This window comes from Pleurodeles waltl, chromosome 3_1, assembly GCF_031143425.1.
Source record: "Pleurodeles waltl isolate 20211129_DDA chromosome 3_1, aPleWal1.hap1.20221129, whole genome shotgun sequence".
Taxonomy (NCBI): domain Eukaryota; kingdom Metazoa; phylum Chordata; class Amphibia; order Caudata; family Salamandridae; genus Pleurodeles; species Pleurodeles waltl.
This window is the reverse complement of record NC_090440.1, coordinates 471,338,109-471,350,132: the sequence shown is the minus strand read 5'-3', so window position 1 is coordinate 471,350,132 and position 12,024 is coordinate 471,338,109.

Here is a 12,024-nt window from a genome sequence, read left to right as displayed (position 1 = left end):
AAGCTGGGAGGACTGCTGTGCAACAGGGGGAGGACAGGCCCAGGGAACCCACTCTCGACGAGGCACTCTCCAACGTCCTGGGAGCATACCACCATTCCCAGGAGACGACGGGTCAGATACTGGCCAAGTTTCCAGCGGCTGCAGGAGGGCCAGTACCTGGGGATCAGGGATGACCTAACAAACATCTACACCATCCTGGTCACCATTGCAGGGGTGCTGGCTGACATGGCCAAGACTATGAGGGAGGCAGTGGCACAACAATGGGCGCCTGACACTAGCCAAACTGATGAACAGCCTTCCACCTCCGCCGGCGCTATAGGACAGGAGGCCCCGCCAGAGGACCAACAGGCCACCAGACCCCACCCCCTGCAGAAGGAGAACCCCCCCTCAAACGGTCCCTGCGATCCAGGCAGAAGCCAGAGAACATTGCCAAGACCCCCGCCAGGAAATAAGACTCTCCTGATTGTCACCCTTCTGTCCCACTCTGTCACCCTGTCCACCTTGAGCTGCCATTACCCCTCTTCCTATGCCCCATTGGACAATGCACCTGTGATCCCAAGAGACTGGACTCTACCCTGGACTTTCCTCCACCATCAGCCCAGCCCATTGCACATCCCCCTCTACTTATTAGCACCTAAATAAACACCCTTGGAACAAATACTAATCTGGACTCTGTCAAATGATTCACAGATGTATTAGTACAACATTATCAAAGCATTGCAACTCAAATGTACAGTGAAATATACTTTGGTATGACCTTTGGTGGCAGCAGTACACATAGCAGGAGCCAGTGTGGGACACAGAGATCTGAAAATAAAGATGCCAAAGGGAAAAGTCAGTGGCCATAGACATAGGGTAAGAGGGGCTGCCTTGTACAATGTCCAAAAGATAACTGAAATGTAAAGTGAACTTACAGTGCGTTACCTGTGTGTCACTGGAAGCACTGCTGAATTATATTGATTCTGTTGTCAACATCTTCTTCCTCTGCCTCCTCTTCCTAACTGTCCACAGGCTTCACTGCTGCCACAAGACCATCTCTAGGCACATCCTCCAGCAGAAAAGGCACCTGGCGTCTCAAGGCCAGGTTGTGCAACATGCAACGATGATCTGGCACTCCATGTTGGGTGAGTAGTACAGGGAGCCACCTGTCAGATGGAGGCACCGGAACCTGGCCTTCAGGAGGCCGAAAGTCCTTTCAATAATCTTCCTTGTCCTTCTATGTGCCTCATTGTACCGTTCCTCTACCCTTGTTCTGGCATTTCTCACTGAGGTCAGTAGCCATGAGAGGTACAACTGCTAGGCACACACTAACCTTTAGGGACAACCCCATACCCAGACACCTACTCATAGTATGTGGGGACCTTTGGTTCACCTATTAGCCACACCCGGTGCCTCTGGAGTTGGCCCATCACATATGGGATGCTGCTATTCCTCAAGATAAAGGTGTCATGCACAGAGACAGGATATTTGGCATTCACATGGGAGATGTACTGGTCCGCCAAACACACCATCTGCACATAGCTTTTTCTATTCCTGAAAATGTGTTCATTTCTCCGGGGAGGGACAAATGCGACATGTGTAACATCAATGGCACCAATGATGTTGGGGATATGACCCAGGGTATAAAAGTCAGCTTTCCCTGTGGCCACATCCTCCACCTGAGGGAACACGATGTAGCTGCGCATGTGTTTCAGCAGGGAAGACAACACTCTGGTCAACACGTTGGAGAACATTGGCTGAGACATCCCTGATGCCATGGCCACTGTTGTTTGGAAGGAACCACTTGCCACGAAATGGAGCACTGACAGGACTTGCACTAGAGGGGGAATATCTGTGGGCTGGCAGATAGCTGACATCAGGTCTGGCTCCAATTGGGCACACAGTTCTTGTATTGTGGCCTGATCAAGTCTGTATGTAATGATAATGTGTCTGTCCTCCATTGTTGCAAGGTCCACCAGGGGTCTGTACAGCGGAGGATGCCGCCATCTCATATTCAGCCTCAGTGGTTGAAGCCTATGGAAGAGAACCGTGAGCAGAAGGTCATATTCCCACATCTATTGCACTAATGATGATTTGTTTACTTTACAGAAGCAAAATGTGAAACCGACAATCAGTTGCCGTGCCAATGTCTGCTGTGACGCAGTTAGGTGACATGCCCTGTGCCCCCCTGAAATGGCGGATGCCTGACCTGTGAGGAGGGACAAGTGGAAATTAGGTAATTGTGCTGGCGTTGTGCGCCGTCGCGGTAGGCGGTCGATGACCGCCGCGCAACTTCGCATTGGTTATCATTGAGCCCTTTGGGTTCCAGGAGCCAATGGCGATGTACGCCGGCATTGACGGTACGCACCGCCGCAGACGTCACCGCCATTTTCTATCTACCCTCTCACTTGCTACCTGACCTTTAACAGGAGAGGACTTACACTGCAAGTGCTGCTGTGACCTGTGTCTGGAACCGACCATGGCTCATGTGTCTGGGGAAAGGGCCCCTGCCTTCACTGCGGAGGAGTTGGAGAAACTGGTGGATGGGGTCCTACCTCAGTACACGTTACTCTACGGTCCTCCAGACAAACAAGTGAGTACACTGTGAGCATTATGTGTGGGCCATGAATGTATGGAGTGCTGTGTATGTAAGCCACATGTGGGGGGGGGGCAGAGTCATCCTGGCCAGAGTGCAGCATGTAAGGTGGACAATGTATGTGCGTCAGGGGATGGGAGGAATCTGGTGGCCATGAATCTGACAGTTCGGAAGGTTAACTAATTCCCTTTTCTGCTGTCTTTTCCCTGCAGGTCAGCGCCCATGAGAAGAAGGGTATTTGGCGTGCCATCGCCAAGGAGGTGAGGACCCTGGGGGTCTTTGACAGGCCTCAAGAGGTGGAAGGACCTGCACTGCCCTCCCAGCAGCCCCTCAGCATGTTCCCCGTGCCTGCTCACCCAGGAGGGTGGGCATCTCCTTCGCCCCAGGCACCTCAGGCCCTGCCCCAGTCAGCCCTCCTGCCCTCAGAGAGGAGGCTATTGACCTCCTGACATCCCTCACTGTTGGGCAGTCAGCCATTCTGGATGCCATCCAGGGTGTCGAGAAGCATTTGCAACAAACAAATGCATACCTGGAGGGCATTCACTCTGGCGTGGCGGCCCAACAGAGAGCATTTCAGGCTCTGGCCTTCTCACTGACGGCAGCCATTGTCCCTGTGTCTAGCCTCCCCCTTCCAACTTCCTCTACCCAGTACCAATCCCCTCAACCCCAGCCTATTCCAAGCACACCTTCAGACCAGCATTCACCCAAATCAACACACAGAAGTGGTTCAGGCAAACACAAGCACCACACATCATCCCACAGGCACTCACACAAGCTCCATACCCATGCAGACACACCAACATCTACTGCCTCCACTGTGTCCCACTCCTCCTCCACCTCCCTCCAGTATCATCTCCACTCACACCTGCATGCACCACATCCTCATCCACTACCTCCATCACTAGCATGCCCATCACTACTCACCCCTCACTGGCAGTCACCACCCCCACTTCCATTCACACATCCCCAGTGTCCTCTCCCAGTGTGTCTGTGACCCCTCCTCCCAAAGTACACAAACGCTAGCACCCACCCACCCAACAGCCATCCACTTCTCAACAGCATCCAGCACATGCACCTTCACCCAAACTTAGCAGACACCTCCTACCACCACTCCATCTTCCTCCACTCCCAAACCCTCTCCCTCGTCCTGCCCCAGTGTGTCTAAAAAGCTTTTTCTGGCAAACATTGACCTGTTCCCTACCCGTGTCCTTCCCCTCGGGCCAGGGTGTCCAGAACCCTGGCCAGCACCTCAGCCACCAAGTCGACGTCCGCTGTGGTACCTGCAACTCTCAGAGGCTCAAAGGGGGCACCCATCAGGCCAGCTAGTGTGCCACCAACCCCTGCAAGGGACCAAACTGTTCCGCTACCTGCCAAGGTGAAGAAGGGGACAACATGCAGCAAGGGCAAGGAGCAGGACCCACCCAGCAAGGCCTCCTCCAACACTCCAGCTGCCAGAGCCAAGGTCACAACAGCATCTGCCAAGGTGAAGAAGGAGCAGAAAACCCAAGGCACTTCAGCCGTCGGAGGCTGCAGGTGAAGGCCTGGTGCCCCCCAGCAGAAACGCCAGCCCCACCACCTGCACAGCGAGCAGCACCACCAGCAGCCCCATCGCAGGCACCACTGCAAGCACCGCCACCTGCACCACCGCTGCCACCACTACTGTCAGCAGCAGCATCATCCCCAGTGGGCAGCTGTCCGAGACTGCAGGAGAAGGACTGAGCCTACCTCCACCACTGGCAGCACCGACACCTGTACCACAGCCAGCACCGCCAGCAGCCCCATGGCAAGCACCGCCAACTGCACCGCTGACAGTAGGACTACTACCAGCTCCAGCAGCCCCAGTGGGGTGGCTGCCTGAGGCTGCAGGAGATGGGCTGGAGCCTCCCATCACCCCTTGCAGCACCCCCACCAGCATTGGCAGTACCACCAGTTTACAGCCTTAGGTGCCGCAGGATGGAGTCTAGCCCTGCCTCCATGGACTATCACGCAACATGATCCCTGCAAATCTCATGCCTCAGACACCCAGGTGAGGGAATGTGAACTGCTACAATCCAAGTGCTGCAGCACTCGGCAGAAGGCCCCCTCCAGAACCAGTGGAGAAAGGCATTCACTCCCCCTATCCTTGGCGGGATAAAGCAGACTGTGCACCAAGCCCCCTCCAGAACCAGTGGAGAAACACATCCACTCACCCTATCCATGGCAGGATGAAGCAGACTGGGCATCAAGCCCCATCCAGAACCAGTGGAGAAAGGCATCCACTCACCCTATCCTTTGCAGGATGAAGCAGACTGGGCACCAAACCCCCTCCAGAACCAATGGAGAAAGGCATCCACTCACCCTATCCTTGGCAGGATGAAGCAGACTGGGCATCCAGCCCCCTCCAAAACCATTTGAAGGATTCATCCACTTGAGAGACTGTGGCCTTGCACTACCCAGGAGAAAGCAGTGGGCCAACCACCCACTTTTAGAGACTGTGGCTTTGCTATCCCCAGGACCAAGCAGTGGGCAAACCACCCACTTGAGACACTGTGGCTTTGCACTCCCCAGGACCAAGGAATGGGCAAACCACCCACTTGAGAGACTGTGGCCTTGCACTCCCCAGGACATCGATGTGGGGATGGAGCCCCCTCGAGAAGCAGTGGCGTTATTCCATCTTCTGGCTGAGGTGCCCCACTTCCCTGCCCCCCTGAGGAGCCTGGGTGCTTTTGACCTGATGCCCCTGCAGTGTTCTCTCCATATTGAGGCAGGAATCAAGTGTGGGCTTTGGCCCAGTGACCCACAGACATTTGGACAATGGACGGCCTTAAGTACACATTGTATATTTTTGTAGATACTGTTTTTATAATTGTTATGTATATCTGCCTATTTCTAAAATATCAATGATTTAACTCTATTCCTTTTGTCCTTGCGTTCTTCCAGAGGGTTACGGGGTGTAAATGTAATGTTGCTGCATGTGTTTGTGTGTTGTTGTGGATGAGGGAGGGGGAGGGGGAGTTGCGTGTTGCGTTTGTGTGTCACTCTCTTTTTCACACCCACCTCCCCTGTGTACTAGGTGCAGTACTCACCGTGGTCGTCGGCGCCGCCTTTGGTATTCCTGGTAGATGAGGAGGTAGACCGCATGGGCAAGACCTGTAACTCGGGCTCCATGGAGTCCTGGTTCTTCGTTGAGTGTCGAGAGGTGAGTGGTTTCCCTTCCAAACACTGTTTCCGCCGTGCTTTTGATGGCGTTGATACCGCCCCAGAAAAGCTGGCGGATTGGCGGGTTGTGATGGGGTGGGCGGTACATTGTCTTCCGCCTGGCTGTTGGTGGTTACGCCACGGTGTTTGTTGCTACCACTGTGGCGGTGGGTGTGTTAAAGTGGCTGTCTGTGTTGGCGGTTTCCACTGTGGTCGTGATCCCATTTTTTTTACCGCCGGCCTGTTTAACACTGACCGCCAGGGTTGTAATGAGGCCCTCTGTCCCTTCTCTGTCTATACTCCGCCTGTGAGTGTAAAACCCTCCTACCTATGATTTAACCACTAGAGTCCTACCATCCTTATTGCATTAGTATGGTGACTGTGGAGCTGTCTGTGTGCGTGTTTTCTAGAATCGTCTTTGGGACTGAGGAAAAGAACTAGACGTACTTAATGTAGATCTACAAGGAAACAATGTAACTTATTGTACACAATTCAACTTTTTTTCTCCCCCCACCTGTTTCATATGAGATTAGTAAAACAACACACCAGTAAATATGTACCATACTGTTGTATTTTCTCTGGATTCATGATTGTTTAATTTGAGGCTTTACTAATAACCTTCTTACAAGTCCTCTCTGTGCGTTGCACAGAAAAATACAACGTCAACCTGCTAATTGCATTGCAAAAGTGAAGCGTAGTTAGTACTAAGAGTTTTCTTTACAAGTAAAGTTGTTGCTCTTACTAGCGTTGGGTACCTTTTTGTTCTCTTGTTGATCTTGGCTGTAGCCGTGCTATGTACTCACACTATTGATTTCTCCTTTTTTTTCTTTCAGGAGGCTGAGCAGCAGCAACAAGAAAATCTCCCAAAGATGAAATGCTTCCGGTAAGTTCTTTCACCAAGAGTAGTAAGGGTTCAACATGTGACGCTGCTTGAGAGAGTTCTCAAGGCAAAGTGTCATCCCATTTTTGGGGCATGATTTATATACCGGAGCTGTGCCCATCAAGACTGCCGAGACTCTCTAGAATCTTGCAAGATCTCGCCAATGCACAAACGGAACAAATGGAACAGAAGCACGTGTACTGGGGGGCTGAGAGGGGTGAGAACATGATGATTATTAGTAAAACAAGATATTACCATTGTAATGGACATGAAAGTATAACCAAGGTACACATTACCAGACTCCGACACTCACAGTTTATTTCAAACACCATACACGTGTGCTGGTTGCATGGGTTAGCAGGCACAGTTTTAAGACTTCAGACAAGTTCCTGGATGGGCACCGGGGAACCATGACACCACCATCATATGACAACAGGTTCAACACCTGTTCAAGTGATTCCATTTCACAAACCAATTTCCTTGTAGAAGACCAACCCTTGGTTGCATACTCTTTGACACCTTTCAACACAAAATCCCCCTAAAAACACTTCCTCCATTCACCTTTGTTCAATAGACCCCCCCAAACTAGCATGCACTTGACTTATAACATGTCTATTCCATCCCGACCATCTTTATCTCCTACCTAGGCACTGGCATTCTCTATATGAAATCTGCGCAAATTATTGTGCCCCAGGCACATCCTCTGACTGATATTGGGATTCTTGAAAGTAAAGGGCCACATCATGATGTGTGGATTGGTCCGCCACTATCTAGTGTACTAAATAGACCAACTAAGGGCTCGTGTTCCATGTGCAACAAAAACCCATTCAAGTGTTTTAAAGTACTAAGCTCACCACCATTGTGCCAAGGCATCTTTCTCAATTGTGGAGTACATCAGCACCACACCTTGCAAAGTTCTAGAAGCAAACCCTACTATTCCTTCCCTTCAATCCTTCCTCTTTTGCAGCAACACAAACCCAAAATGTAAATGTTAGTATGTGTCAAATGATGCTTACCTCCTGAGAAGCAAAAGAGCTCAAGGGTCAAACTTTAATTAGTCCCTTTTGATATGGCTGAAAGCAAATTTTCACCCCCCACAACACACTTGGGGGGTAATTACAACCCTGGCGGACGGGGGTAAAGCTGCAGTAATACCGCCAACAGGCCAGCGGACAAAAAAAGGGAATTATGACCCTGGCGGAAACCGCCAACAAAGACAGCCACTTTAACACACCGCCCGCCACGGCGGTACAGACAAGCAGCGCGGCGGTCACCGCCAACAGACAGGCGGAAGACAATGTACCGCCCACAGTATTACAACCCACCAATCCGCCACCTTTTCCGGGGCGGATTCACCATGGATAAAAACACGGCGGAAACAACTTTTGCAATGGGAAAACGCTCACCTAAACACATCCCACGAGGAACGAGGACTCCATGGAGCCGGAACTCCAAATACTCTCTGCCATTGTCTTTCTGCTCCTCTACGACCACCATCTACGTAGGCGCCGAAGACAACGGTGAGTACTGCACCTACGACATGGGGGAGGCAAAAGTTATGGGGACACCCACGAAACACCCCCACCCTCGCATATTACAACATACACACCAATGCATCCACAAAAATCACAGTAACAACCCACAATCCCCCCGGAAGAATGCAAAGACAAAGCGAAATCCGTTCAAACATTGTAATGTATGAATATACATGTCTTGCAAAAATATACAGATATATATGAAAATCAGGCAGAAATATATACATTACGAGAAGTAGTGTAGATATGTACATATCAATGTCCGTGCACCACTAGTCCGAAAATGCATGGGCGAGGCCCACAAAAGATACCTGACCACAATCGGAGAGAACACTGCCGGGGCATCAGAGAGAAATACTACAGGCACCTCAGGGGTAAGAGAAGGGGGGGCACCTCAGCCGGATGACTGCAAAGCCAGATCCACGATGGGGCTCCATGCCCACTGTGCCATCCTGGGGAGTGCAAAGCCACAGTCTCTCAAGTCTCTACAGTGGGTGGGTTGCCCACTGGACCATCCTGGGGAGTGCAAAGCCACAGTCTCTCAAGTCTCTACAGTAGGTGGGTTGCCCACTGGACCATCCTGGGGAGTGCAAAGCCACAGTCTCTCAAGTCTATACAGTGGGTGGGTTGGCCACTGTGCCATCCTGGGGAGTGCAAAGCCACAGTCTCTCAAGTCTCTACAGTGGGTGGGTTGCCCACTGGACCATCCTGGGGAGTGCAAAGCCACAGTCTCTCAAGTCTCTACAGTAGGTGGGTTGCCCACTGGACCATCCTGGGGAGTGCAAAGCCACAGTCTCTCAAGTCTATACAGTGGGTGGGTTGGCCACTGTGCCATCCTGGGGAGTGCAAAGCCACAGTCTCTCAAGTCTATACAGTGGGTGGGTTGCCCACTGTGCCATCCTGGGGAGTGAAAGCCACAGTATCTCAAGTCTATACAGTGGGTGGGTTGCCCACTGTGCCATCCTGGGGAGTGCAAAGCCACAGTCTCTCAAGTCTCTACAGTGGGTGCTTTGCCATGGGGGTTCTGGACTGTTCAGCGGTGCTTTACCATGGCGGTCTTTGCCCTGTTCAGCGGTGCTTTGCCATGGCGGTCTTTGGACTGTTCAGCTGTGCTGTGCCATGGCGGTCTTTGCCCTGTTCAGCTGTGCTTTGCCATGGCGGTTCTGGACTGTTCAGCAGTGCTTTGCCATGGCGGTCTTTGCCCTGTTCAGCTGTGCTTTGCCATGGCGGTCTTTGGCCTGTTCAGCTGTGCTTTGCCATGGCGGTTCTGGACTGTTCAGCTGTGCTTTGCCATGGCGGTCTTTGGCCTGTTCCGCGGTGCTTTGCCATGGCGGTTCTGGACTGTTCAGGGGTGCTTTGCCATGGCGGTCTTTGGACTGTTCAGTGGTGCTTTGCCATGGCGGTCTTTGGCCTGTTCAGCTGTGCTTTGCCATGGCGGTCTTTGGCCTGTTCAGCGGTGCTTTGCCATGGCGGTTCTGGACTGTTCAGCGGTGCTTTGCCATGGCGGTCTTTGGACTGTTCAGTGGTGCTTTGCCATGGCGGTTCTGGACTGTTCAGTGGTGCTTTGCCATGGCGGTTCTGGTACGGACATTGGTGTGTGGCATGACGTTCCCTAGACTGGGCATTGGTGTGTGGCATGACGTTCCCTCATAGCCCACCTGGGCTGTGGCAGCCGGGGCCCTCCTGGGCACTGACTCCGGCGGTGGTCTCCTGACCAGTGACGATACTTGGGCCCTCCTGGGCACTGACTCCAGCGGTGGTCTCCTGACCAGTGACGATACTTGGGCCCTCCTGGGCTATGACTCTGGTGCTGGTCTCCTGACCAGTGACGATACTTGGGCCCTCCTGGGCACTGACTCCGGCGGTGGTCTCCTAACCAGTGACGATACTTGGGCCCTCCTGGGCTATGACTCTGGCGGTGGTCTCCTGACCAGTGACGATGCTTGGGCCCTCCTTGGCACTGACTCCGGCGGTGGTCTCCTGACCAGTGACGATACTTGGGCCCTCCTTGGCACTGACTCCGGCGGTGGCCTCCTGACCAGTGACGACGGTGCTGGCGGTGGCGTCCCGACTGCCGGGAATGATGCTGCCCTTCTCCGCTGTGATACTCACAACAGGCTGGGCAGACTTCCTCTGGCCCTTCCCCACCTTTGGTGGAGTCACAGCTGACTCTCCAATCCCCTTGGAACCCATGTGAGTTTTTTTCCCATCAGGAGTCTTCACACGGTCCCGTCTTCCACTCTCCAATTTCAGAGCCTTTACAAGGGTGGGCTGCCAGTGCCTTGGCTCCGGGTCACACTGCCTGCCCTGGTGGCCGGTGCACTCCACATACCTTGTACAGGCACCACTGGTATTGGAGGCTTTTTGGCTGAGGCGCTACAACGGGACTGATGAATTGGAGGGGGGTGGGGGCAAAAAGGTCAACTTTACAGAGGGACAGTTTCTGACGAACACTGGGATGGGTAATTGGAGGGGGTCTGGGAGTGGAGGAAGAGGAGGTGGTTGTAGGAGGTGTCACTTTAGGTGATTTGGGTGCAGGTGGAGGTACTGGAGGCTGTCGTGAGGTGGATGGATGTTGGGTGTGTGGTTGCCGGCGTTTGTGTACTTTGGGAGGGGGTGTCACAGACACACTGGGAGAGGACACAGGGGACGTGTAAATGGGAGTGGAGGTGGTGAGTGCAGGTGAGCGGCTTGGGGTGCTGGGTGTCCTTGTGCGATTCATGGTGCCTGTAGATGTGGTGCATGCAGGTGTGTGTGTAGACGAGACTGGGAGGGAGGAGGGAGAAGAGGAGGAGGGGGACACAGTGGAGGCAGTGGATGTTGCTGTGTCTGTATGTGGGTGAGGCTTGCGTGAGTGCCTGTGGGTTGTGTGGTGCCTATGTTTGCTTGAGCTACTTGTGTGTGCTGACTTGTGTGCATGCTGGTCTGTAGGTGTGCTTGGGATGGGTTGGGGTACAGGTGATTGGGTCTGGGTGGAGGAGGTTGGAGGGGGGAGGCTAGAGACAGGGACAATGGCTGCCATCAGTGCTGAGGCCAGAGATTGCAGGGTTCGCTGAAGGGCAGCTTGACCAGAATGAATGCCCTCCAGGAATGCATTACAGTGTTGCAACTCTCGTTCTACACCCTGGATGGCATTCACAATGGTAGACTGCCCAACAGTGAGTGACCTGAGGAGGTCAATGGCCTCCTCACTGAGGGCAGCAGGGGTGACTGGGGCAGGGCCTGAGGTGCCTGGGGCGAAGGTGATGCCCACCCTCCTGGGTGAGCGGGCACGGGGCGAACGCTGAAGGGCTGCTGGGAGGGCGGTGCTGGTAGGGGAGGTGGCGGCTGTACCTGTAGAAGTGGGGCGCACAGATGGTGCCGCCACCACAAGGGAGCCCCCATCGGCGGATGAGCCGTGTCGCTGCTTGGTGATCCGGTGGCCGACGTGAAGCTCCCCTCGCCCTCCGTCCCACTGGTGCATTCAGAGTCTGTGGTGTGGCCCTCCATGGCCATGTGGGATGCAGCTCCCTCGTGCTCCGGTGCCACTGTACCTCCGCCTGATGATGCTGATGTACAAAAGAACAGGGAGAGCAGAAAAAGGGGGGGGACAGAAGAAAGACAGGTTGAGTGCATGGCATACCGCTACCGTTGGCGGACAAGACAGACACAGCAGCCCCCTGCATTACGCCGAGCTCCTGCCCTCTGCAGATGCAATTTCTGGGATATGGCCTATATGGCAATGGTGGACATCTGCACACATGGATGCCACAGGGGTAGCTATACTTCAACTTGGCACTATACTGAGGTGTGGTAGAGTGGCACATGGGCTGCATTACAGAGGGGCCTAGTCTTCGTGTTTCTGGCTGGCCTCGGTA